Source organism: Oenanthe melanoleuca, chromosome 6 (genome assembly GCF_029582105.1).
Source record: "Oenanthe melanoleuca isolate GR-GAL-2019-014 chromosome 6, OMel1.0, whole genome shotgun sequence".
Lineage (NCBI taxonomy): Eukaryota > Metazoa > Chordata > Aves > Passeriformes > Muscicapidae > Oenanthe > Oenanthe melanoleuca.
This window is the reverse complement of record NC_079340.1, coordinates 15,499,927-15,525,627: the sequence shown is the minus strand read 5'-3', so window position 1 is coordinate 15,525,627 and position 25,701 is coordinate 15,499,927. Positions and strand designations below refer to the sequence as shown.

The following is a 25,701-nucleotide window of genomic DNA, read 5'->3' as shown; positions in this document are numbered from 1 at the left end:
TGCCCCAGTCTAGAAGTAACATAGGAACATTTAAACTTTGCCCTTGGAAATATGTCCCACTTTAGCTCCTAGAGGACCATAAGAAGCTGTTTTTGCTGAAAAATCTATGCAGGACTCATAGAAAGGTTCAGTTTAGACAAACTTTATACCCACTGCTGTTGGAGTACTTCACTTTCTGTCAATGGCAGCAAAATTAGGGAGCTGAGAGTGTCAGAGAGAAAAGAACCATACTAAGAAGTTTTCAACATGTTTTAATTTTTATTCTGTTAGTAGTGAGCTGTGTTCTGGCTTTATCTAAGAGTTTGATTTCCACCGTAAAAGAAAAGTCTGATGAAAGAGTTTCTAATAATACAAAAGGTACTTGGATACTGTCTGCACAAGAAGCCAGCAATCAGCACCAGTAGTAACTGAGCTGCTCAGTGAGCTACAAAACGTAACTTCCAAATACAAACTTTGAATGAATGCAGCAAGTGAGCAGATCAAACAAATGGAGAGAAAACAAAACCACCACAAAACCAAACCAAAATTTCACCACACTGCTAATAAAGAGGTTTCCCTGCAGAGTTTAGAGTTTTCTTCCTTCTTTTTTTTTTTCCCTTTAATTTTTATAACTAAGGGTTTCCCTAACTCTAGACACATCATGAGTTTGAAGACAAATAGATCACTGTGGCTTAGAGCAAACTGCAGCTTGTGTAGTTCTGATGCACTGAGCAACAGCCTCAGTCTGTCCTGGTAGCCAAACCTGGTATAAGAAGCTTTTCAGAATGACACAGGAAGGGAACAGCAGGAACACCATGGGTATGAGACTATAGTACAAAAGTAACAAGGTCTACAGCTTTACAGATGTTTCTGGAGGCTGTTTTATTCCATACTAAGGACTGATACACTGGCTGACAATACTATGGTAGTGCAGAATCAAGTTCTGCTCCTTCTCCCTTTTCAGATCAACAGCCAGGCACATCTTAAGAGCTGGACACAAGCCACACTCAAATCACATCCCTATGGAGGAAGGAATGCTGCAAAAAGCAGAGGTGAGAAACAGGAGAAAATTTCTTGTTGCAGACAGTAGCCAGGCATGATCCAGCAGGACAAACCTATGAATACACTTATGACCCGTAATAAGGACACCTAGTCCCAACTAATGCATTGTAGACACGAACATCAGCTCAGCATGCTGCTATTCTTGCAGTAATTTTCCACATTTCACAGCCTGAGCTCACACACAACCAAGCAGAGCACAGCTTCCAGTACCCCCTTAGGCAGCAATGGAAAACACTCTCCGAGTGATCTCACACCTGAACACAACAGGAGGGCAGCACACACACACACAGCCTCCAGCTCAAGAACTGGAGGTGCCAAGCAAAAGAAACAGGAGTCTCACATTGTTTCCAGGGTAAAAGGAGAAAGAGCCTGACCCTGCTTGACTTCATCATGTTGTTTGTACAGCGCCCTGTGCTTCGGGCACTGAGCTGCAAAATCAAAGCAAGTACAATGGCAATGAAAATATAATCAAATACATCAGTGTGGGACCAGCTTTGCAATGGAAAAGCAAGGAGCTGGAAACTAAGATCAACAAACAATACTCAGATCTAAAGGCCATTTAGAAAACAACAAATTCAGCTCTGTAAAACTAGCAACTAAAACTATTTTGCCATTGTCCACGTAAGAACAGGCAGCCCCTTTCCAAGGAATTTAAAAGGACAAGACACATGAGGGGGAAAAAGATGAATGGATGAGGAGTGATTTGACCTGATCGCACCAGAACCAGGGCCAGGAACAAACTGTGACTCCAGCTCTCATAGCACAATGCTCTTTTCATGGTCTATACTGCCTCTAAGGCTGAAAATTGACACCCACCTTTTGAAAGCATTTTCACTGAAAACTGCTTGTCACCATCCCACTTGCTGGAGATTACAACTCCCTGAACTGCTTGTAGCAGAGGTGTCCAAGTGAGCGCTCCATAATCCACAGAAGGCTGAATTCACCAAGTTAAACTGAACAACCAGTGACAGTAAATTAAGCTGATCTATTTTTTCAATGTTGATCACACAGTGCTCACATGCACCCTTCAGCTGGCAAAGCTGCAAGTGAGGCCAACCATCAGTATTGGTGATGCAACAAGAAGCAGTGTGGAAGGAAAGACAAGGGTGCCTCTTCAACCTGAGCAACTCTTTGCTAAGTTGATGCTTTTCCTTGGTCTGAAATATAGTTATGGGCCTTCCACTCTGGAAGTCGTAAGACTTGTCATCCAGCTCAGAGATATCAACAGGTATTTTGAAAATTTCTTACCTGAGCTACTCCATCACAAGAGCTCTAGCTCAATAAATATCAAATACAACAAAAATGCCATCCTCAGCTAGTGCAGCAAAGACCAAATTCAGATAATATTTTTGCCAACTAAAACTATTAATAATAATAATAGTAGTAGCAGTAATAATAATAATCATAATCAAACTTATTGATAAGCCATCTCTAATATCCTTGTGTTTTGTATAGTTTATTAAATTTTACAAAACTAACTGCCTATATGCTATGAATATGGACTGCTTAGGGACAGATGGCCAGAGCTCAGCCCATCCCTATGGACTAGAATGACTCAAAGAATATTGCTTTGGGCTAACAGAAATACTAAAGAGAGCAGTGATGCTGTTACCAATCTACATGCAAAGCCAAATCCTGCTAAAGCGTGTCATTTTCAGTGAAGTCAACAAAAGAGGCACAAGTACATTTCAGGGTAGATCTTGATTTCTCAAGATTGGCTTAGATTTTCTCCAATATAAAAATGAACTCTTCTCCCTGGCAGACCTTTAATTTTAGTGAGCTTATGTAAATCAATGACTTTCTTCACCCACTGCTCAACAAACATGACCTATATAGTATGTAACCTCCAAATGCAAATTCCTTACATGGACTACTTGGGTTCAACTCTTTTGAGAAAAATTGCCAGCACATACCAGATTAGCTTGAGCTGTGTCCTCAGAAGAGGCTGCTGCCAAAATTCCTCTTTCAGGTTTGTTCAGTCCATGCCCAAAAGACTGCTTTTACCTGTCCAAATGAGTCAGCAAAATCCATTTCACCTCATCTCCAACACAGTGCAGGCAGCATAAACCTCCCTGGCACAGGCAGCAGGACCAGCCTGGTGCAGAGCACCCCTGTTTGCTCAGGTGTGGTTCTTTCTGCTTGGGCATACCAGGAGGCAGCATTCCAACAGCACTCTGCAGAAGAAAAACTGCCCAGAAGGAGCTAATACATACAAACCATTAATATAGGCTTCCCCCCAAAAAATACCCATTAAGGCATCCAGGAAGCTGGAGAGAATGGTAAAGTGGCAGCTCTCAATCTAACAGAATTTCAGAGCACATCTGCACACAAAAGGAGAAGTGGATATCTGCAGAGCAGGCATCCCTTTTTCTTCTACATCCCCACCTCAAAACTGAAGTCAAGAATAAACAGAAAACTAACACACAAAGGAACAAGCTCATGCTATATCTCAACAATCACAGAGAACCAAGCTTGTACGTCAACGCTGATCCGCTCTCAGATCCTTAAGATGTAATTTCAGCAATACACATTTGATTAGCCCTACAATTCACTTGATACCTCTTGAAAGAAAAAAAAAGAAAAAAAAAAAAAAGGTGTCACCAACATGTAGATGGCAATCAGAAAGAACAACACTGCAGTGATGCCAGAGCTCAGGGCACATTCTCACTTTGTCGCCATTTTCCATTAGCTAATTCTGTCAGCTCCAGAGAGGTGGGATATGACTTCACCCAGACTAATACCATCCAGATAGAGAGGTTACTCAGGACTGACCCCAACCTAAGTGAGATTAGAGTCAACCCCTCCTCTTCCCACCTCTTTCACCACCTCTATATTTAACTGCAGATTAACTCATTTCCTCTATCCACATGTAAGATTAAAGTGCACCAAGTGCTGTCAGCTCAAGCAGAGCCTCAATGCATCCTCATGTAAATCACCACTCAGTGCATGTTTTAAAGTATGTCAAGGAGGAGAATGAGTCACACCTTCATACTCACAAAACCACACACTTGCTTCTCAAGAAGTAAAACTGGCTGGCAGCCCAGGTCCCCAGAATAGTAAGAGATATCTCCAATTCTAATCTTTCCCTGTTACATAAATCTCAGAGACTAAGAAGTACCACTATTTACCAACGTGTTTGAATGAAACGTGGGTCAGTGACCAAAGCAAGGGTCAAACACGGTGACCTGGCCTTCAGGCACTGCATTGATTGCTCTTGTCTAGGAGGAAACAATAGCCCCTCATTCCAGAGAGAGGGAAAAGTAATGCAACAAAATCTCACGGAGATCTCATCCTCATAGGTTTGGTTCAAAGAGGCTGAGAACCACAAAACTGATTAGAAAAACGAAACACCAGCAGGGAAGGGAGAGAAAAACAGAAAGAAGTGAAAGACTTCTCAGCCTGCAATGCCACTCATGAAGGGCTTTGTACAAGGATGAAAAAGCTTCTGTCAGACTGAAGCTCTCCACCCAGTGTGAGGCAGACTCACAGGATGGATAGAGGTGCTCTGCACTGCGAGCAGAGATCCCACCCTCGTCTGATCACAGCACTGCAACAGCCAGCACCCGACACTCCCATGGAAATCAGGTGCCCTCTGCATCGCCTCCCTCTCCTCTGCACCTCATGACACTGCAACAGAAGACAGCATTTTATTTCTATCTGACCTCTCTGCAAATCAGCTTGAAGCAAACATTAGGAAGTTATAAATAAAGCTGGGACTTTAAATCCAGCCACATGATTTAAGTCCATAGTGAATATAAATTTTCACAGCTAACAACTATGGTAATGAATTTTACCTCAATGAACACGGAAAGGGTGAAGCATTGAGAACAGGAGTAAGTTTCTTGCCTTACTTTTCATACCAGTAATCCTTTAAAGTAAAAGCCCTTATTTTCCTTATCTCCCTAATTTCTCTTGGTCTAACACTTCAAGCAATGAGGTTCCCCTTAAATTCCAGTGGCTAAAAAAGGAAGCCTCCCTATTTTTGCCAAGAATAATAGAAAATCAATGTGGACAGCAAGCAGGGAAATATGCAGAAGAGCCACTGGCACTTGCTTCAGCTGAACAGCTGGAATAAGTTGTAAATTCCCCTTACTGTATCCTCCAACTGCACTGCCTGGCAAAGGGGGTTACTAAAAAAGAAAAAAAGGGAAAGAAAATGCTCATCACAAGCTTATGACATCTCAAAAGCAATCACTGCGTCTCCATTATTCAACAAAATCTGGAATGATGAACAGATGGAAATGAGAAAAGAAACAGTGGAGTGACAAAGAGGATTCAGCCATAGATTGCAGGAGCAATGGGGCATGTCAGGCATTGCCAGAGCAGAATCTGTCTGGTCTAACACACGGAATGCATTGCCTGTGAACAAAATTAAAACATGCTGGGCAAAGACAGACACAACTGTTAATAATTGGTGCTGCCATGCATATACCAAAACAGAGACGAACACACACCCAAATATAGAGAACTAAGAGTGAAGTGGCTGAAACCTCCCATGAAAAGAAAGATCTACATTGCCGGGATCAAAAACTACCAAGGTAGTGGTGATTCTCTTTCAGCTCAGGCATTCCCAGAGGGCTATAAATAGTCTGTCATTATTTTCCATTTATTTAAGAATGTATTTTGGGGTGAACACGTGTCAGTTTTGTTTTCTGGCAGTATGAGGTCACTATACAAAATTTATGGCAAACTCAGGACACCTCTAGAAATCAATTGCAGGCTTCTAGTGAGATGAGAAGCTGAAACACTGAACAGATGGAAAGGAGAAAAGGAACAATGCACTGCATGGGGTCACTATCAGTTCACAGAAAAGCTATAAGACACACAGTCCATAAGCTGTGTAATAGCTGTGAAAGGCCTCTCTGCTTTTTCTGTACATTAGCTCCATGCTGCAATGAGACTGCAAGCGTGTCTCATGGAAGCAGGTCTCATTTCTTGCTTCTATCCCTGTCTGCCAATGTGCTTACACACCACTGCCCTGTGTTTGCACACACGCTTATTTTATTTTTCTGCTGAGACTTTAAAAATTGAGGTTTTTTTGTTGCTCTTTTAATTTAGAAATTAGACCCTGAAAACATGGTCCATTCTTAGCAAAACAAAGGGCAAAAGACTCTTGATCAGGTCTATAGGAAAAGAAGAATACTTCTAAAGAACAAATTAATGTTTCACATTTCTTTAAGCCTCATGTTGTTTTGATGTCTTTATTTATAGCAGAAGAAAAGCAAATTGCTTGCAACCACTATGAGATAAATTCTCACCAGGTTCCCTTCCAATTCTGAATTTTGTGCCTGAACAGTGCAAGTGATCAAGTAGCTGGCAAGTCACATCAGGTATGATTGTGGCAACGCTAATAGTCAGGCATCCTTAAAATGGATGAAAAAACTAACAAAGAAACATCTTCTGCAGACTCTTGAAGCAGCAGCCCAGAAAACCTGACTTGTTAACTAATATATAATAAAATAATACCAAGAAATCTAGTAAGATTAGACAACTGAATCGAATCAATATTTAAGAGAAAAGGTGACAAATATACATTGAGGCTACAAAGAAGGATTAAAGGAATATTTAGCTGAAATAGACGGAGGCGTAGAGGAAAAGCTGATTAATTTCAGGCTGCAAGTCAAGTAATGAATGAATAATTGTGAAGCAAAACTGGGAAGCCCTGATTTATCCTGCTCCATGCCAGAAGAAGGCACTTAGGTGTAATAGATATTATTTTATAAAAATAAATTGTAGAAGATGGCATGAAAATCAGCCTGAAGAATTTATTACCACAGGGGAAGAAGGGAACACTGTAGGGAAATATCTCTACTGGCTTTCAAAAATGATGAGACAATTATATTAACATAAATAATAGCTACAACTGGCAGAGCTACATGAAGAATTACAAGAATAATCAGCCCAAAGGCACCTCTCTCTTCCATTTGCAGCCCTATACTTGTGCCTTCAGGCAAGGTCTGCTCTTTCTGAGTCATTCCTGGAATCAAACCGGCTATAAAATTCCTATTTGGCTCTTACATGGTTTTATGTGTGATGGATGCTCAAACCATGGGTTCAGATTCTCAACAGTTTTGGGATGAATCAATGCCAGTGAGCAAGGCTGAAGCTTTGTGTGGGAGAAAGACTGGTAATTCTACTCCTTTAGTGAGCTGGAAAGCTAATGAGCACAGCAGCAAGTTGCTTACTTTAGCTCAAGCATTTTCCTGATAAAGTCTGTCCTAGCTGTGACTCAGTCTGCTCTTGTGAATGAAGATGAGCACCAAAAAAAACCATCTTTGGTCTTCATAACTAGACCTCCCTGAAGTCCACAAGATTTGACAGATTTATTTCTCATATCATGGCCTTAAATTCACCCTGTCTCCAACAAAGCCCCATGCTAAAAAACAGCCCAGATTTTTAAAATCCATTCTTCCAATAACTGAAATTATTCCAAAATGTCACTGCAAAAATACTGAATTCTTCACACATACCTCTAGTTGAGTTTTTAACCAAAAATCTCCTGGGGAATTCTTGAAGCTTGAACCCATTCAGAATTGCCCTCAACAGTGTTTCTCTAAACCATATACAATCTCCCAGTTAGTTAAGGATGGACACAGCACAAAGTGCCACCTCCCAGTCCAATAACACAGTTGGGCACTGCACATCTATTATGGTGTTGTCAGCTCCTAAAATATGTGATGTTTTCATACACCCACACCTGATGGAAATGAGAGATTGTATGATACTCTCAGCTTCCATGTAAGATAATAAAAATACAACCCCCGAAATAAAGCACTCATGGTGAAGAAAAAAAACTTGGAGAACCAGGAAAAATTAGAACAAGAAGGCAAAGTAATTCTAATATATATTCTTGCATAATAAACAGAGATAGCTTAATTTGGCATGAGGGGACTCACATTCTGATTCAAAAACATCTGAAGTGGCAATACCATGTGCACAGAACACAGGACTTCACACGGTCCTGCAGGCATTCACTCTTAGGAAATACAGATCCTACTTTAGACACAGGCCTACAATGCAAAGGACAAAGAAGGAGAAAGTCAAAAAGGAGGTGAAATGCTTAAAATGTAAATACTTGGTGATGTTTCTCAGGAGCCCCTGCCAAAGGAGATGCTCCTTTGACCATCACATGAGTGCTCTGTCCTGTGACAAGGTGATGTATCCAGCTGAGGACCCCTCAGCAGAGCTCAGTCACTCTGTCTGTGCACACTGGGAGCCAGAGCAGCAAACATATCAGACTTCTGCTACATACTGCCAGGTGTTTGGCATAGCTGGAAAAAGCCCAATCTGAACAAAATCAGAGGATTTTTTCAGCCTCTTAGCACTGAGCCTGTGTAATTTCAACAGCTCAAGAGGAGAAAGAATTGAATCCTCACAGGGGACAATTGTTTTCCCATCTGTCTCTCATGAACATACTTGATCAGATCCTCCTGATGCAGGAGAATGTGCCTTGGTCAGCCAGAAAAACATGAGAATGGGATGCTGAGCTCAGCACAAAGAGTAGTAGTAGTTCTCCTTGGTCCAGCCCCTTTCACAGTTTACTATGCAGCAGGCACAAATCAGAATTGGATCCTGCCTCGCAGGAGGGTTTCCTTCCCTGTGAAGTCAGGGGATGCTAACCCATAGCAGGTTAAATGTGGACTGAATGCAGAAAGTGCAGCCATGCTAGCTCTTGTGCCTTGACTGTGATACCCATAATAGCTGGGTTTTTCTGTAAAATCTGCATCTCATGCACTAACCAGGAATCTTAGGTTTCAACTAAACAAAAACCCAAGGTCCTGGGAATGCCTACTCTGCACCATGGGGGGTTATACAAAGACTCCTGAGCAAGCTCTGAGCTAACTGCTAACTGGCTGTGGCAGCTCCATGCTCCTGGGCACAAGGAAGGCTGCTGCCAGTCCCAGCTGAGATCAGCTAAGTGTTTCATGTGGGTATTTACAGTGTACATCTACATCTGGCCTAGGCAGTTTTTGCCTCTCACATTCGTACAGGCTGACTTCCCCTTAAAGACCCTTTTTATTTCCTCTGAAGGCCCTGGCTGGGCATCATTCTTCAGAGCCAATAACTACCTTCATTTTCTGCAAAAGTGAGCACTGTGCTTCCACTGAAGAAGAGCTGGAATGGCTCCATCCTCTTGCAGAGCAGGTATAGCCATCCTCCATAAAGGGCTAATAATTTATTTTTCTTTTTAACTAGTGGACCACATAAATATTTAAGAACCTCCGGCTTCTTTGTGACTACAGAAGTAAGTTTGAAAAGCATTATCAGAAACTCAGAAGAAATAAAATGGAAAAGAAAAATCCTGGTACTATTTAAAAATCCACATACCTAGTAACAGATTACATACAACAACCTTGCTATTGAATTGAAAATTCTTCTATTCATTGGGATTCTATCAAAGCACAGAGAAGCATACACTTCATACCTAAATACCTCACTAAATGTGAGCTATAATGGTAACACAGTTAAGAGTGGAGCACATCTGCTTAGGTTGTACAGAACATCCCTCAGAATTTTTCTGTCTCTGAATGTCAATGCTTCCTTGTCCTGCACTGGCACATTGACCCCTTTATATTTGAGATGGTCAAAGGGTACAACAACAGTATGACCTACTTTCTAGGTATCTTTGTACCAACTCCAAGAGTTACTTGCCAAAATAGATGCTATCCTTGAATCTGAATAAGTGGCCTTTTCTTGTCTTTCCCATGAGATAACATAAAAGTTCACATCAGTGAACAAGCCAAGCTTTGATTACTCTCTTCTTGTTTACAACTTTGCATAAAATGCAAGGCCCTCAAGTCAAGTTGTTTTTCAAACTCTGTAATCATACTACACTTTCAGAGTTAATCCTATAAACTAGATTCTCTGGGCTTTCAGAGGTTCCCAAATATGGTCATTAAATATCTAAGAGATGAGGACACCTCACAAAAACCCAAATGAACTGTAAACTCCTTAGACTTCTCATTAAAAAAAGTTAGAGACAGAAGTTATGGCAGATTACAAACTGGCGCCAAGACACAATTAAGTCATGTGCCTGATAAGAGCAGCAAAGATGTCCAGGATAGCACAGACAGAGCTGTCAAATATGGTTGAAATTTGAAATGGAAAAGGGATACTATTTGGAAGACTAAGACAAGATTATCCAATACTCTAGTGAATTTTTAAATGGTCCTAAGGTGACATTACTCCATTTTTTTCATATTTAAAAATCAGAAAAATATAAATCTTGACAGAAGTACATGAGTAACTCTTTAGGCATTAGACATTCAGCTCAAACCCTGCTTGTTTCTTATTTAGTGCTGCATAAGATTCTAGCTACTCTTACTGATGTCTCTGCAAATATTTGTACATTTAATACAAGTCAAAACTTCAGCCTCAGATAGTGTTGTCATTTATAAGACCACATCTTGGTTAGATTAATTTTCTATTAACCCTGTGATGGATTTTATGAAGAGCCTCTTCTCCTTAAGATACAGGAACTAAAATTTAACTTGGACTTCATGGAACTTCATTGGATAGACCAAATCAGTGCTGTGGAGAATCAAGTGTCCTTTCACCCATCTGTCATCTACCACACCTGCTCTTTTTTAACACTGGCTGAGAACTGAGCAGACACTCTCCATGTAAGAAGCTCACTTGCCCTTGCAAAGGGGCTGCTTAGCAGAGCTTGGCCATGCATTCAGAAGCAGAGGATGCTTTAGCTCAAGCAGACAATTTCCTCTGGATGATAAGGGCTGAAAAAACCTTTGGAACCTGACTTCATAACAAAAGTGACCCGTGTTTCAGAAGACCAGCAACTCATCTGCTTTGTACTTGACTATAATACAAGAAATATTTTTTTCTATCCACCCATTCAGGTAACACAGGACTTGGGTGGATTAGAGAACAGCTCAGCTAGCTATAATGATGCTGGGCCAAAATATTTTCAACAAGTTGTTTAAACTTTATTAGTTTTGTCCTGAAAAGAGCAAGGTACTCAATTGTCTTGGGGATTACTCACTGAACAGATGTTCAAACACTAACAGACATGCAGTGTCCAATTGCTAAGCCAGGATCTTGGGAACTTCTATTGTACTGTACTCCTGTTCTCAGCAAGCACAAGCCAGCACTTTAATCACATTTCCCTGCAATTAGAGTAAACAGAACTGCTCCCATCATGACAGGGGTGGAAGGAATTAGGAAGATATCCCCATTCCAAAGATCAGTATCAAGAGGCACAAAGTATTACAGGCTCAGTTGTTTGTTTCTTGACAGCTAAAATCTGTGAGGCCTGTACACAGTGAAGGTGACTGTGATGAACTGTTATGCTGTCATTTGTAATGTGTGCTCATGGCAAGATACTTTTGAAACAAGTTCAAACTTTACAAGAAAAACTATTTCATTCTAAATTCCCCATAGCTTACACGTTATAGAGTTCCAGCTGTATTACAAGCCAAAAGAAGCTGAATAAATTCTCACAATAATTAAAAATTTTATCTTAATTTCCCACCTTTTACTGAACCAGACACTTCTTGTGTTTTTTGAAATGGAGGTCAAACAGAATAGTCTTGAGAGGCTCTCTAACAGAAGTTGCTTAGACCATCCATGTACATGCATGCCAACTGCATGAACAGTCTCTGTTGAGCCTTAGCTTCATCTCAAAGTCACCTCCACACTGGAAGAATTTCTTAACCAGGCTCACAGATTCCCACAGCCCTGTGAGCCAGCAACTACCACACCTCTTTGTCTTGTTGATAATGACAATAAACCTTTTGTGTGCAGGAGATGAACATGGCCATGCTCTATGGCAAAGCGTCCACTGATTTCAAGGCATTTTTATGTAAGCAAATTCTTGAGTCCCATTTCAAAAGTAATAAAGCAGCAACTCTTTGTTTAACAGACATAAGATCAAGGCCCTTGAAAAAGGAAGGAGCTGATGAAATGAAAGCTGATCTGCTGAGGAACTAATATGAAATATGATCCATTGCTAACTTTACCAAAGTTGTGTCAGTGCAGTTATAGCCATGCTCTGGGATCCTGCTGTTTCTTTTTAGAGACTGAGGAAGGTGAAGTGATCTGTGTCCAGAAGATGCAGTTTCTCCATAACTTACATTCACAGCATGCACACGTTTCTGTCCCAGCATACCAATTAAATGTCCTCATGGACCTGACATTGTACAAATTAATCCTCTCTCGCTTTGCTATCAGGAAACCATGTAGCAAGAAGGAAAGAGGAATGCTGCATGTACTTTGTGAAGAGGAGGGGGACTTAACATTAATGCAGTTCAGATTACATATCTCAGCTTGAGTTATCTCAGTTGTACAGAATGAGATATTCCATAGAAGACTGACTGATTCACTGAAGTCTCTGGTACATACATTTCCTGGAAGGAGACAAAATTCTACAATGCAAATAATGTCTACTCTAGTAACTTCTGTGAACCAAATTTGGATTTATTCTGACCTGTTTTATTCTCCTCATCATTGGCATAATTCTCAGGAAAGCATTCAGGAAGCCTAACCCCAGACAGGCAAAGGACAAATTCTAATTTAGAGCTTTCAGAAGTCCAAAGTCCATACAACAGATGATGATTCAACAGATTTGATACTGGTAACTAAAATAGTATCTGCAGTTAATTAGCAGTTGGAAGTTCCCACAGCACTCCATGTTCCACAAAACACTGCAGGAGCTCTTCTGAAACAGAAGCCTAAGCTCACTTTCATCATCTACCAAATCTCATCATTCCACTGTGTCACACAGAGAACTGTCCTAGGGGCTGGAGCCAGAGGTAATAGGTCTGTCACTGCCACAGGCTGGCAACAGGCACCTCCTTGGGAATTCACAGCTTTTCCATTCTCCATTTGCCATTCAGAACTCTGTGCTTTCCTAGCCCCAGGGCTCCTCCTTAGCTCAGACTTAGTAGGATGTATTTCACATCTTTGCTGAAGTAAATCACACAAATGCTTTGCATATTTGGCAAGCAATGTCCTTCCCCAACGTTTTCTATATCTAGATGCCAAGTCATGCTGCTTTACTAACTCAGCTGCTGAAAATTAGAACAGCACTTTCCATAAAGCCCACATCACTCCAAGATCCTAGTTTGAGGGGCTGAACATTTTATTCTGAGAGGGTGACTTAAAGTTAATTGCCTCACTGTGAGGCCTGTTTGGTGGCATCAGTCCCTTGAAGCAGTATTTTGTCACACTCCAAGTATAAACCATTGCTCACTCTTGGCTCCTGCACACAAAAAAGTAGCCACGTTGCAGCATCTTGCAGCAAGTTGCCTTCCACTAGCATTCTTTGGGCTGCAGAAGGCAAAAGCCAGTACAATGCTGTGGTTTACCAATGACCATTCATTATACTCCATCTTGGAACACACACGGTAATTGCCCAGAGTTCAGAGAGGCAGTGCTTGATTAGGAATTGTTCCTGACAGGTGAAAACACTGTTGGCAATTAGTGGGGATTGCCATGCAAATTGCCAGTGGCAGGCAGCCTATTACCAGATATAGGCCTGTGAGGAGAAGCACTGTGAAAACAGACTGAGTGCACTGTCACCTTCAGGGCTGGCTGCCAGTTCCAAATGTCAGGACTGTGCTACTGCAGGTCTCAGAATCCTGTCCACTGCAGGAGCCACTTGACATCTTAATAGGCTTGCCAAAACAAGAAGCTTTAGCTATTCAAACCCCTGTCTCTCTCTTGCACCAACAAGTCTCTTGTATTTTAAACACTGCTAACAGCACTTACTGATGATGCAGAAGGGTGATCAGCACTCAGGAAAGCAGCCTTGCTTCTGTCAATGCCAGCACGATAAGTAAGGTGAAGAGGAAACAAAATGAAAATATTTAAGCCTTATTTAGTCTCAGCAAAACCCCTGGTAGTTCAGCCTGATCTACTGCCAACCCCCTACATCTGGACTTGATTTCTGATGAAAGCATCTACAGAAACAAATAAAGTGATATATTCCAGTCCTAACTAATGAGCAAAGCTTAGAAATAGTCTGTCATGACAAATGTAAACTATTCTGTTACTAACAGCAAGAATTTCCTCAGAGATGGGGTAAGAGAATGGCTGTAAGTGCTGAAGTCCTAGAACTCTCCTCTTAAACACAATTAAGAGGGGAAGGCAATGCTGTATTTCAGTCAGAACAAAATTTCTCTAACATATGTCATCTCAACAACTTCATAGCAACTCTCAGCTAAAAAGTCCTTCTTGCTGTGACTAAGCAACAGTTGTCCTTGCTCTGTCAATGTAGAAATTTGAATCAGCAGCAGGATGCTATATCTCAAGTCCCAAAGGAAACCACAAGTGGCTCGATGAACTGAGTCTACAGTGCACTAAACTGTCAGTAGACTCCTGGAATGACAAAGAGCATCCTTAGTAATACAGCAAACCCTCTGCTGACTCTGCTTCTCTAAATAAGCAAAGTGATTTGGGGTTTCATGTCTACAATAAAGATAATAGGAGTTAATTAATACGCTTACACAGCAAAGTGTTGACTCTCTTCAACAGACACACTCCACAAGTGTGCCTAGAGGAGCACGTAAACAACGTAATGAAGAAATTAGATGACTCTGAAGAGAATCGCTTTCTACACAATAACTGCTCTATGACAATAGGATCTTGAAGCCAGTCCAGGAGTGAACAGAAATCACTTCTATATCACAGCTTTACTGGACTGTGTGAAACAAGTTATCTGCCCAGTGTCTTGTGAAAAAGAACTCATCATAACACGCATGGACGCACCTTCCATCCAAACAGTCCCTACCAGGAAACAACTCAGGTCACATAGTGAAGTAATTCAGCAGATAACAGAGTGAAATCCACCACTGCTATTACAGAAGGACACAGTATCTTACTGCAACTCCTCCTTCCCACCTCGCAATAAGTTAATAAAAACAGAACACCAGCCCTCCTGATGGAATGATAAATTGGGTCTGCTGACATTCTCTATGTTAAGAAAAACACCGTGTGGCTTGGAAACCAGCAGGTACAGGTTTCAAAAAGCTGAAAACCAGAATTTATCCCTGCAACTATTTAGCTCTGTTTCTGTGATCTCTTTCACTGAACAGAATTAAGTAGTACTGTAACTTCAAGGATGTAAACAGCTACAGTTATGGGCTTCTGAAGAAGGACACTCTGTATGCAAACGCCATTTGACATACTAAATAGATTTAACCTTAACCCAGCTTGCTCTGGACATTTACTATTTTTGAAAATTCATAATGATCAGTTTTCACAACAATTATGTGATGTGCTCAGAGCAGAACTGTCCCTTCTTAATTAACAACTTTACATGTGCTAAAAGGTGAAATGCCACTCAGGTCTAAGTAACCACTGAAGATATCATACAATCAAAGCATTTGTAACATTAAAAATCCAATGTTTTTATATTCTCAGAAACTTTTGGTCTTGCAGAAAGCTGTAGTTTTCATTATCTTATCATGACCCAGTAATTTCTATTTCCCAATGTGACCAGCTATTAATTGCTTTCCCACTGTGAGAATCCTCAAAAAACCCCACGTTGTCAAAGTGTGGCTTGCAAATCAGCACATACAGGAGGACACTCATAAATCTTCATTCAAGATGCTATTGATTCTAAACATGGATATTTCACATGAACAAACATGAGAGACAAATAGTAGTGATAGAATACACTTCACCTAACTGGAATTAGTAAAATGTCAGGCATGTAGACAGCTGCCTCCGTAGTAAATGATGAGCAACAAGGGCTTTGAAGGGACAGGTAATACTGTCCTACAACAAAAATATAAGCTTGAACAAATCACCACATGGCAGTGCTTTTCTTTCTCTACTCATTATGGAAAGAGCCTGGAGACCTAGGTTTTTTTAACAGGTGTGAGTTTCCCCCAGGAATCACAGCAATAAAATCTCTGTCACAGTCTCAGGTGGCAGTTGCCAAGATCACGATATCTAGCTAGATGTGGATCACACCACACAGGCAGCAACCCACATTTGCAGGGCTGTTCTCACTCCCTGCTACATGGAGACACTTAATCCTTTACAGAAAGAAAGGGAACAGCTGGCACTGAATGGCCACACAGATTTCTTCTCCCATCCGAACAGTACAGAGCTGGGTAGCATTGGCCTGTAATTGACTCAAATGTATGGGTTTTGAAGTTGTGGTTTGTGTTGACGGTGGGATAGTTTGAAGCCAACCATATCTGGGGGAAACACCACAGAGTAAAGGGGTCAGTTCCAGACTGGAAATATGGTTGTACTTGAAATATAGATCAGGCTATACTGGAATATTTAGGATCCTGTGGCATTAAGATAATCAACCAAATGGCAAACAGTACAGTTCCTTGGTCAAAGTGGAAGGTCTGGAATGGTAAAACAGCAGTTTTATAACAGGGCCACCCCCTTTCACCTTCCCAGAGTTCCCATGGGGGCTGTGCATTCAAATTAACTAAAATCCTGGCACCCCTCTCTGCTCTGACAAATGAAGTCAGGGCCCATCTCATAAAAGCTGTGTTAGGGTCTATGTTCCTCAGAGGAAAAAATCCACACCCTGGCTTCAGCCACAGTCCTAAGGATGGTCACTAATTGGTAGTCTCTGGCTATATCTTTGGAGTCCTAGGAGATCTGGACAGTTGTACAAATTGTAGTAGTGTAGCTAATGAAGTGTAATGCATTTAATCTTAAGCTGCTTAACATATGCTGCACTGGACACCACAGCTGGTAAGGAGTCCTCTCAAATGGCTACACAGTCACCAGAAAGTGCAGATTTACTCATTTCCAACCTGCTTTACTGCTTTTGTGCCAACAAGCCCAAGGTAGCCTTCACTAATTGTGAAATCAGGTTGCATTCCAGGAACAGTCAATATCAGATGTATTTAACAGGCTGTTCTGGTGAATCCTGTTGACAGATTCTGATGTTGACAGATAAAAAAATACAACACTAAAAGAAATATAGATTATATCCATGAAAGTTTTATGTACATTATTGATCATGTAAATCCAGAGACAACATTACAGAATGGAAATGGAATGAGCTGCTTTCTGAGGTAACATTTTAGACCATGACCTTTTTTTGCACCACACTCATCTATTTAAAGAAATGGTAAAAGCCCTGTGTCACAAGGCAACCCCACGTTTGCACAGAATAGCTATGCTGCATTCTTTATTTAGGATTTGATTTTGCAATTTTGTACACAAACAGCCTTTTCCAAGCAAGTCCACTGACTGCAAGGCAGTCACTCATGTACGCAGATTTCTCTTTCAGGCAAGGGTTTTTAGGCATCTGTTAGTACATGTTTGTATGTTCCAATTCAATTGAACACTTACTATTATAGTCTCTGAACTTATGTAACAACTATTTCAGCTCACGTAGCAATAACACTTAAAATACATTTTTATTTTTATTCCTGTTAACAGTTTTAGTACAAATTGAGTGATGTGATCCTAAGTTACAGTGTTATTAATTGAGCTCTAGAATGTCAACAGGAGAAGAAAAGGCAGTTCATCGTGGTAACAAAATGCTTCATTATCAGTCTGCAAAAGACACATGACATTTAGAAGACTGTGATCCTCACATCCTTTTGAACTTTTGCAAGGATCTGTTACAAAATGCCGTTAGCAACTGATAGATTCTTGTAGCATTGGGACAGAAACAAATCGGCTCACACTGAGTCTCATGACCTACAGGATGGATAACAGGGACCAACACCCTCCTGCAATGGCAGAGTCCTGCACAGCAGAAGTCCTCATCACTCTTACATTCATGAACACCACATCATCTTACTAAATTGGATTACTTGGATTTAGGGATATTTTTCATTGAGATAAAATACAATACAAAATTTTCACTGATGAGAAAGTCAGTACAAGTTAATGATGCAAGTAGACACTTAGACAGTCCCGGACATCTTCCAAGAGCTGGACAAACATTAAATTAGCTTTGCTGCATTTGCAGGTACATGATACTAGGCTTATTTTTATATTAGGAAAGTGCAGAAGCCGAGGCTGAAAATATTAAAAGGCGGTTCTGTTTGTTTAATCTTGCTTCCACTGAAGTCAATGGAAAAATTGCCAGTCACAGATTCATATTTCCTTGGAATCCCTTTATATTCCTGTGGTAGGGCAAAAAGCCTAGTTTTAAGTACCTTGACCCTGCCAGGCAGTGTAATGGAGCCTTAGTGGAAATAAGAATTAGGCCTCCATCAGCTTGAATAAGGAATAGATTTACATAACTGCTGTGTGCTTTTGAAAATTCTACCCAAAAGGAGCAGATTATTTGACCAATATGACACAACAGGCTTGTGACAGTAGAACAAATTAGTTTGTCTGACATTAGTGAGCACTAGACCAAATCAGTCAGTCCCTCAGTACTTTTCTTAGGTTGGAAGAGGGCTCAGTTACACAGAAATGTTAAATTATTTTAAAGGACATTTTAAAAATAGAAATGGTATACAACATTTGATTCAATGCTTATGATCTATTACCAAGCTGCTCCAAAGTAAGTGCTGTCCAGGACAAGCTGCTTTAAGGGGAGAAAAAATATAGATATGCAAAGGGTTCCCAGCATTAAAAGATGATAATATCAACCAAGTTATTAAAATAATGTCTGTAAAAGATGGACAAAAGCAAAAAGGCTGAAGAAATCTTATAGAAATAGGATTCCAGAAAGGATCCTGGCTAAGAAGATGGGCTTGAATGGAAGGAGCATTGAGGCTATCTATCCTTGCTGGATACCAGCCCACTGCATGCACTCTTATATGGATGCTTAATTCCCCTAGCTTCCCACGATTAAGACTGAGAAATGCCCTGCATGTGAATATATATGTATGACTTGGGGCTGAAACGCTGTCTCAAGAAAACCACCCAAGTTTGTTTAAAATTCTATCAGCTCAGTAGGTTGTTCCCCCCATCCTCCCCCCGCCCCTCTGTGAGTGGTTACACTTTAACCATGTATGGAAGAGTTTCCCGAGGTCTGAGCCATTAAACCTACAGAGAATAGAAGAACTTGGCAAATACGAATTAAAAGCATTTTAAATGGCTCTGAGACAGTCTGCTTTCCCTTGCTACTGAAAATGTGATAGATGTGCTGCCATTTCTGTGCAGGAGGTCACTATCTGAGGTTTTGGACAAGTCTGTAAACTTCACTACACACAATGTGCCCCCAGAACTGTTCGAATACAGATTAGCACATCAAAACCTGCAGGGAATCTTTTGATCTTATTTAAAACAACAAAATAAACAAACGGCTAGACAAACATAAAAAACCCTACACCCCAACATTTAAAGTAGTAGTGCTGTGTGTTATCCACACACAAGCCTTCTGCCAAGTTTCTTGTACATGCCAAAAACTATGATTATTCTTGGACAATTTCTTATTTACAACCCATTAGTGTGCATGAAACAGTGATGTTCTGTCATTTTTAAGAGTTGCTGATCACAAGAAAATCTCTAGCACATCTCCTCTCACAGCACATTATTTATGGGGAGAATATTACAGCTATCTTCCCCTTCCCTATAAGAAACAGACATTTAAGAAAGAAAAAAAAATCCAACACAACACTAAGAAAAGATCCAGGATACAGGAAACATTGTATAGAAACTTACAAATGATAAGACATTACCCAGAAGCATGTGGAATTTACCATGGACAACGTCCTGTCCCTGGTAATACTGTACGGTGCAAAGAGAATTAATGGATATGCTTCTTCCTTCCCTCCATATTTTAGAAGACTACCAGATCTGCCTTTAGAAAAACAGATTTTTTGATGATGCTCCTTTACAAACCTTTTGGGATGTTCCGATTCAGAGAGTTGCTAAGTAATCACAATTCAGTGTGAAGAAAATTCAGGGTGACTCAGATTCTCACAGAGCTCATTAAGGAACTGGAATTCAGGAAATCTAAACTTTATCCCCAGCCTTCTGCAATCACTGCACTAGAAAGCAGCATCTCATTTTCTCATTAAAAAACAGAACTAAAACTGCCAGCCTCCTTTTCAAACACTTGAATACTTGATCAATACCCTATAAAAGCTTTGCACTTCTATCACTGTGTTAAGCACTCTGTCTCTCCACCTGAAATCAACCAGATTTTGACATTTATTTTTCATACTCTCCTGGAATATTCCAGACAACATTTATATCAATTCCACCACAGAATCATGATTCAAGAGCAGAGATTTAGTGCTGTATCAACCCAAAATAATTGATTTCAAATGCTGTTACTCCAGGTCTCAATTCTATTGCTGTAAATCCAAGTCACAGCCCCCATCATGGAATCTGATCTGTGCCACTACTTGCAGCCACACAGATCCCAAACAGAAAGTGTGCCTTTGTCTGTCCAATCACAAAATAATTTAGCAAGTGTAACACAGAAAAATATAGATCCTAAGTGATTCCCAGTGCCATTTGACTTCTGACAGCATCATTAATGATTCCTTTACTTCTAAGAACCCCACCTTCTCTCCTACCCCAGCCATTCTGACTGTGACATGAAAAATTTGGGAAGAATAACAATACTGTGTACAATGAAAGAAAAATGCTCCTATACCTTTTTATTACTTTATGAATGACAGCCTTTCTATGTATTCTATTCTTCAACAAATTAATTAACTTCATGAAGATTTTCACGATACTTTAAAGTATCACTATAACATCAAGAAGAAAAGCACTTTGAAGTAATACTGTCTATAAATCTTTTACTATTTTGCCCCCTGACCATTACTCATTAATGAGAACACAAACTTGATGTTTACCCATTTTTCTTCAACTTTTTTACCTCAACGTCAGAATCAGAAGAGTTGAGAATTATTTTGTCACATAGAACATATTAGTGCACTGAGTGAGGATGAAAACTCTGAAGAGGTGTCTGAAAGCAAGCTGCAAAACAGGTTAGCAAAGATTTGAGTGCCAAAAGCCTCTCAGAACCTGCAAAATTACGAGATATAATCAAAAAAACCTCCAGACTTCAGAGTTTATTCTCTGTGAAAATTAAGTGGGTCCTAGAAGTCTTGGCTGATCAGAATATACAACTGTGGGAATTCAAAAACTAATCAAGTCAGAGACTGGATGGGATTTCTTATACAGCAGGACAGCCCTGAGTTATGTGCTCTTGGTCCTGGGGAACCTACCACATACAGAGCCAACAGATTTTACTGAAATCTAAAAATAATTTTAAAAGTTATATTAGCACATGATCATGTGCTAAACATTACTGCAATGTGCACAGTATTGCACATCAATACATAAATCTATGTTTCCCTTCCTTCAGATATTACCACAAATCATAATCAAAAATAACAGACAAATCTCTCATTGCTGTGTATTGATTGAAGAAAAACAGACATGTTCTGTGTGACAGATACGACTCTTCTCTAATGCAGCTTTCAGCAGTTCTTTAATTCAGCATATGCCTTTTATATGGATAAATATAGACCAAGCAGTTACCTGAAAGGTTTTAATATTACAGTATCTTTTATCACAGCATTACCTAAAGGTCCAGTCAGATCCTATCCTTAATGTACTAAGTGTGTGCAAGTCTGACACCTTATCAGACTACATAGATAAATGAAGCATCATTACTACCTATTATTCATAGGTAGGGAAATTTAATGAAGACAGAGGAAATAAAATGCTAGAGATCACAGAGTTAGATATTAAACTTGCTCCTTTTAGTGAGCCAAAGCTCATTTTCAGCTGCCACAGGGGAGGCTGGACAAGGCTGCTGTGCCCAGTTATGCCTCCATGTAGTTATTTCTCTCACTTGTTGGCCACAGACTATAGGTGTGCAAGACAGTAAATCATCATATGATGGTCTTATAGAGAGGATATTTTACATAAGGGGAGACCAGTCACCTCAAAGGAGTCTCAATGGAAATCTCTCCTGCAGAGCAGGCAGTAAGCACTCTACAAGGTGCTTCAAAAGCTATTAGGCACACTCTGGGTTCTGGCTCTTCCTCTAAATGACTGCCTCTGTTGAACTGTATGCCTTAGGAAGTTGCAGAATAACAAACTTTGTCATTTAAATGTCAAGAAAATATTCTGGAAACACTTAGCAGAAAACTGAGTCATGATGTTCAGGCTGTTCAGCCTCCTGAGCTCAGACCATTAGCAGCTATCTCAAGTCACTGATGGGAAACTGGGAAAGCACTTATGGATACTGCAGAGTGGGACTCCAGTTGGGAGCAGCAGCAGGCAACCATTTATGTGCAACAGTATGTAATGTAGCTCCAGCCTTCCAAAATGACCATAAATTACTAAGCAAGATGATGAATACCTAAAGGAAACATTAAAGTTCAAGTCAATTATGAGAAAGAGACAGGGTTACTACATTCAGCTATCACCCAAATGTACCTAAATCACGGTGGTTTTTAAATGATCTTGGATTTACTAGAACCTCTCTCTGCTTAATTTAATCTTGGTTTTCCTAACTAGAACAGAGGGGCTGTTCCTGGAGCTATTCCAGAATGAAATCCAGATTAACTGCAGTTTTAATTTCTTAAACCAGAGCATGGAAGAACTCCAGTACCCAAGAGCAGTTGCTGGGTTTTCTCCACAACACAGACTACTTGTGGCCATGCTGCCATGCCAGTCTCAGGTGAGGTAAATATTGCAAGGACAGATGCAGGTGATTACTGGAATAGAATAAAACTGGAAAACCAGGGTGAAGAACCTGCCCTGATATCAACCAAAAGCCTGTCTTAAAGTCCAAGCATCTGCATGCTCACAGACATTCAAACTTTTGAAATGAAAGAAATTCACCCATATTTGTGGCAGAATAACTAAGAAAGACCTAACCCTAGGTCTCATTCAAAATGTTTGAAATGTGCTACTAATTATTGGGTCAAATCATCAAGTTTGAGTCTGGCCCTAAATTGTTCCAGCTGCAACTGAGAAATCTAGAATCAAACCCAAACTTTAAGTTTCAAGGGCTTAAGGTCAGGCTTGAATTTCTGGTAAATTAAGACAATCATTTAAGTTACAAATTAATTAAATCAGGCTTGAAAATGAGCCCATCTTACTTCTAGTTTTAGTTAAAAAAAAAAAAAATCTCAACTTGAATTTGCAGTTTATGCATGGCACCTATTACTTTTATTTCAGGATATTCATTTAGGGAAATTTAACAGGCAGGAGATGCCTATCCGAGAATGGAATTGATCAGGAATGCAGTTACAACAGAAAGAATTTCAGCAGACCATAAAAGAGAAAGAGAAGAAAAAAGGAAAAGCCTACTACAAGAATAGTCCAGCTAAACGCAACTGTAGTGAGTTTGGGCTGTTTCCCAGTATTCCAGAGGGAATTCTGCTATTTGCTGAGTTTAGTGAACATAATCTAGTGCAGAAGGGAAAAAAAAGTGCCGCTGCTTTCCCCATTTTCTTAGTTCAGCTCCATACGAGAAATCATATAAAATGTATTGTATTACTATGAAAGCACACAGAAGCTTGCAAAGCAGATGTTCTCAGCACACATAAGAGGGACTGATTGGACTCTGAATAAAACTACACAACCAGAATGAAAAAAATAAAGTCACTCAGCAGGCAGAGATGAATCAAGAAGTAAGGGACTCAAAAAGTAGCGTGGAAATAACATCTGTACTGATAAGTCAGTCTCTTTTTGTTAAACAGTAAAAGGGAATCAATACTTTCCACTATACTTCATAGACAGCACTATTTGAGTTACTTTCCTCCAAGAATTTCAGTATGCAACTTCAAGGAAATTAAAAATCGTTCAGAACATACACAAACAGTTAACAGGAAATATAAAATGAAGTAATTGAAACAGAATCTACCTCCGAAACCAGCAGATACTCCACAAGTTATTTATAGCAGAATATTTATAAGAGATTGGAAAGGTCTTAAACCTTCTGAAGTTTTAAATACTTACTTCTTGCAGCCAAAATCACATCAGTGGAAAATTCAGGAAAATTATTTTAAAATATTGCATTAAGGAGCTTGATTAGCTGAGAACACGATGTAGCCTTTCCTTTGGACCGTCCAGCCATAGGCATTTACTCGTTCAACAGAAGCACACAGTGTGATACTGTAGTGCAGCCTTTTACATAGGGATACCAAGGAGGGGGGAGGGAGGGGAAAGCCCTTCCTCAAAGACTTTAGTTCAGCCCACTCATTAAAATACAGAGTGGAAACAGCTGCTGTAGAAAGGAAGAGGATGTCCAAGCAATTTTTTGTTAACTTTCATAGGTGTAAACTCATTTCATTCTGGAGTCTCAGTAAGAAAAATATTTTTTCTTTTGAACTTCACTCTTCCTCTGGCATTGCTCTTTAAGAAAGTGACTCTAGCTCCACTTAATAATAAAAATAACAGTGGATAGTCAGCTCCCCATTTTCAAAATCATTCCATCTCACTAGGGGAAAACAGATGCATAACAGATCTCCCTCTTCACCGTGCAAGCTCTAGTACAAGTACGCATGTGCTTAACAACACTTGTCTTCACACAATGTAATATTAATCTCAAATGACTTCCCACCAAGAAGTCTCAAGCAAACAACAAATACAAACTCATTGACAGCAACATTTAGAATTGATAGCATGTCTCTTATACTAGCACCTCAAAGTTAAAACTAGATAAGGAGCAGAGGAAGGAGGTAAGAACAATGAAAGCTCCTCAAGGGTTTGACTGGGAGACCCTGGGGAAACAAGGATTCTTCAGTTTGATAAAGAGCTAGCAGAGGGGAAATGAGAGAGTGTTCTATTAAATCATGAAATGCACCAAAAATGCTAATCTGGGAAAGGCATCCCATTCCTTCTGGTAATAAGAACTAAGGGGCACTGAAATCAGGATTTAGGCAGAAGTTTTAAAACAAACATAAGTAATTTTTCACATAATTCATAGAAGGATTGCAGAGCTTGTTGCCCACTATCTTGTGGAAGTCCACTCTGTGAGCAAACTCAAAAAATTAAGTTAAAAAAAATGAAAGTACAGTTCTAATCCTAGAACTTTTAGCTTGGGAAGCTATTAACTACATGTTACTGGAAGGTGTGGATATCTCAGGTGTGGTAACAATTTGAATTTGCCCTCTACATTAATCCTTCCCCTAAACCAGTGACACTGACCACTGCCAGAGCAGCAGTCTACTTTAGAAGGATCTTTGAGGCACAACTATCCCATCTATCTAGTTTTCACAATGCTCCTTAATGAGAAATTGTCTGTATTATTAGGTCCATTACACAGATGGGGAATTAACTATGTACATCAAGGGTAGCACAACTTTTTGGAAATTTTGACTGGTCACCACAATTCAGAAGTTAGGTACTACCCTTAAAAGTCATCCTGAAGTGACTTTGTACTTCTAAAGGGCAGCACCCTTTCAAACCTGTGCCCTTGTGACTGTTTCATGTTAACTTCAAAATACCTACTCCAGTATCTACTTCCATGGGCGAAGTTATTTACCAACAGGAGCTTTTCCACAATGATTTCAGCAGCTATTACTCCTATTTTCTGCTCTTTCTTTGCCTACAGTTGCAAAAACTAATGCATGCTGATAGTGAAATCTTACTGCAGTTAACCTATTTTAAATACTTTTAAAACCTATTTTAAATGCTTTTTATAATCAAATAGCATTTTCTGGTGTAAGGCAAGCTGGCTGTTCTTAGAGCAGCAACTAGCAAATCAGTTGTGCAATCAAGGTTGTTCCGTTGTTTGCTTTAAAAAAAAAAAAAAAAAAAATTAAAAAATGCTCTCAA

General features: G+C 39.9%; 1 protein-coding gene across 4 annotated transcripts in view; it reads right to left on the bottom strand.

Moving 5' to 3' along the window:
* SORBS1 (sorbin and SH3 domain containing 1) overlaps positions 1–25,701 on the bottom strand; it is a 160,319-nt gene that overhangs the window by 83,879 nt on the left and 50,739 nt on the right. The window contains exon 1 of one of the 4 annotated variants that reach the window (XM_056495341.1): positions 23,881–24,025. The exons of the other annotated variants lie outside the window; for them this stretch is intronic. The gene's annotated coding sequence lies outside the window, so the exon portion shown is untranslated. Of the gene's footprint in view, positions 1–23,880; positions 24,026–25,701 lie in introns of those variants that run through there. 4 annotated transcript variants of the gene reach the window in all.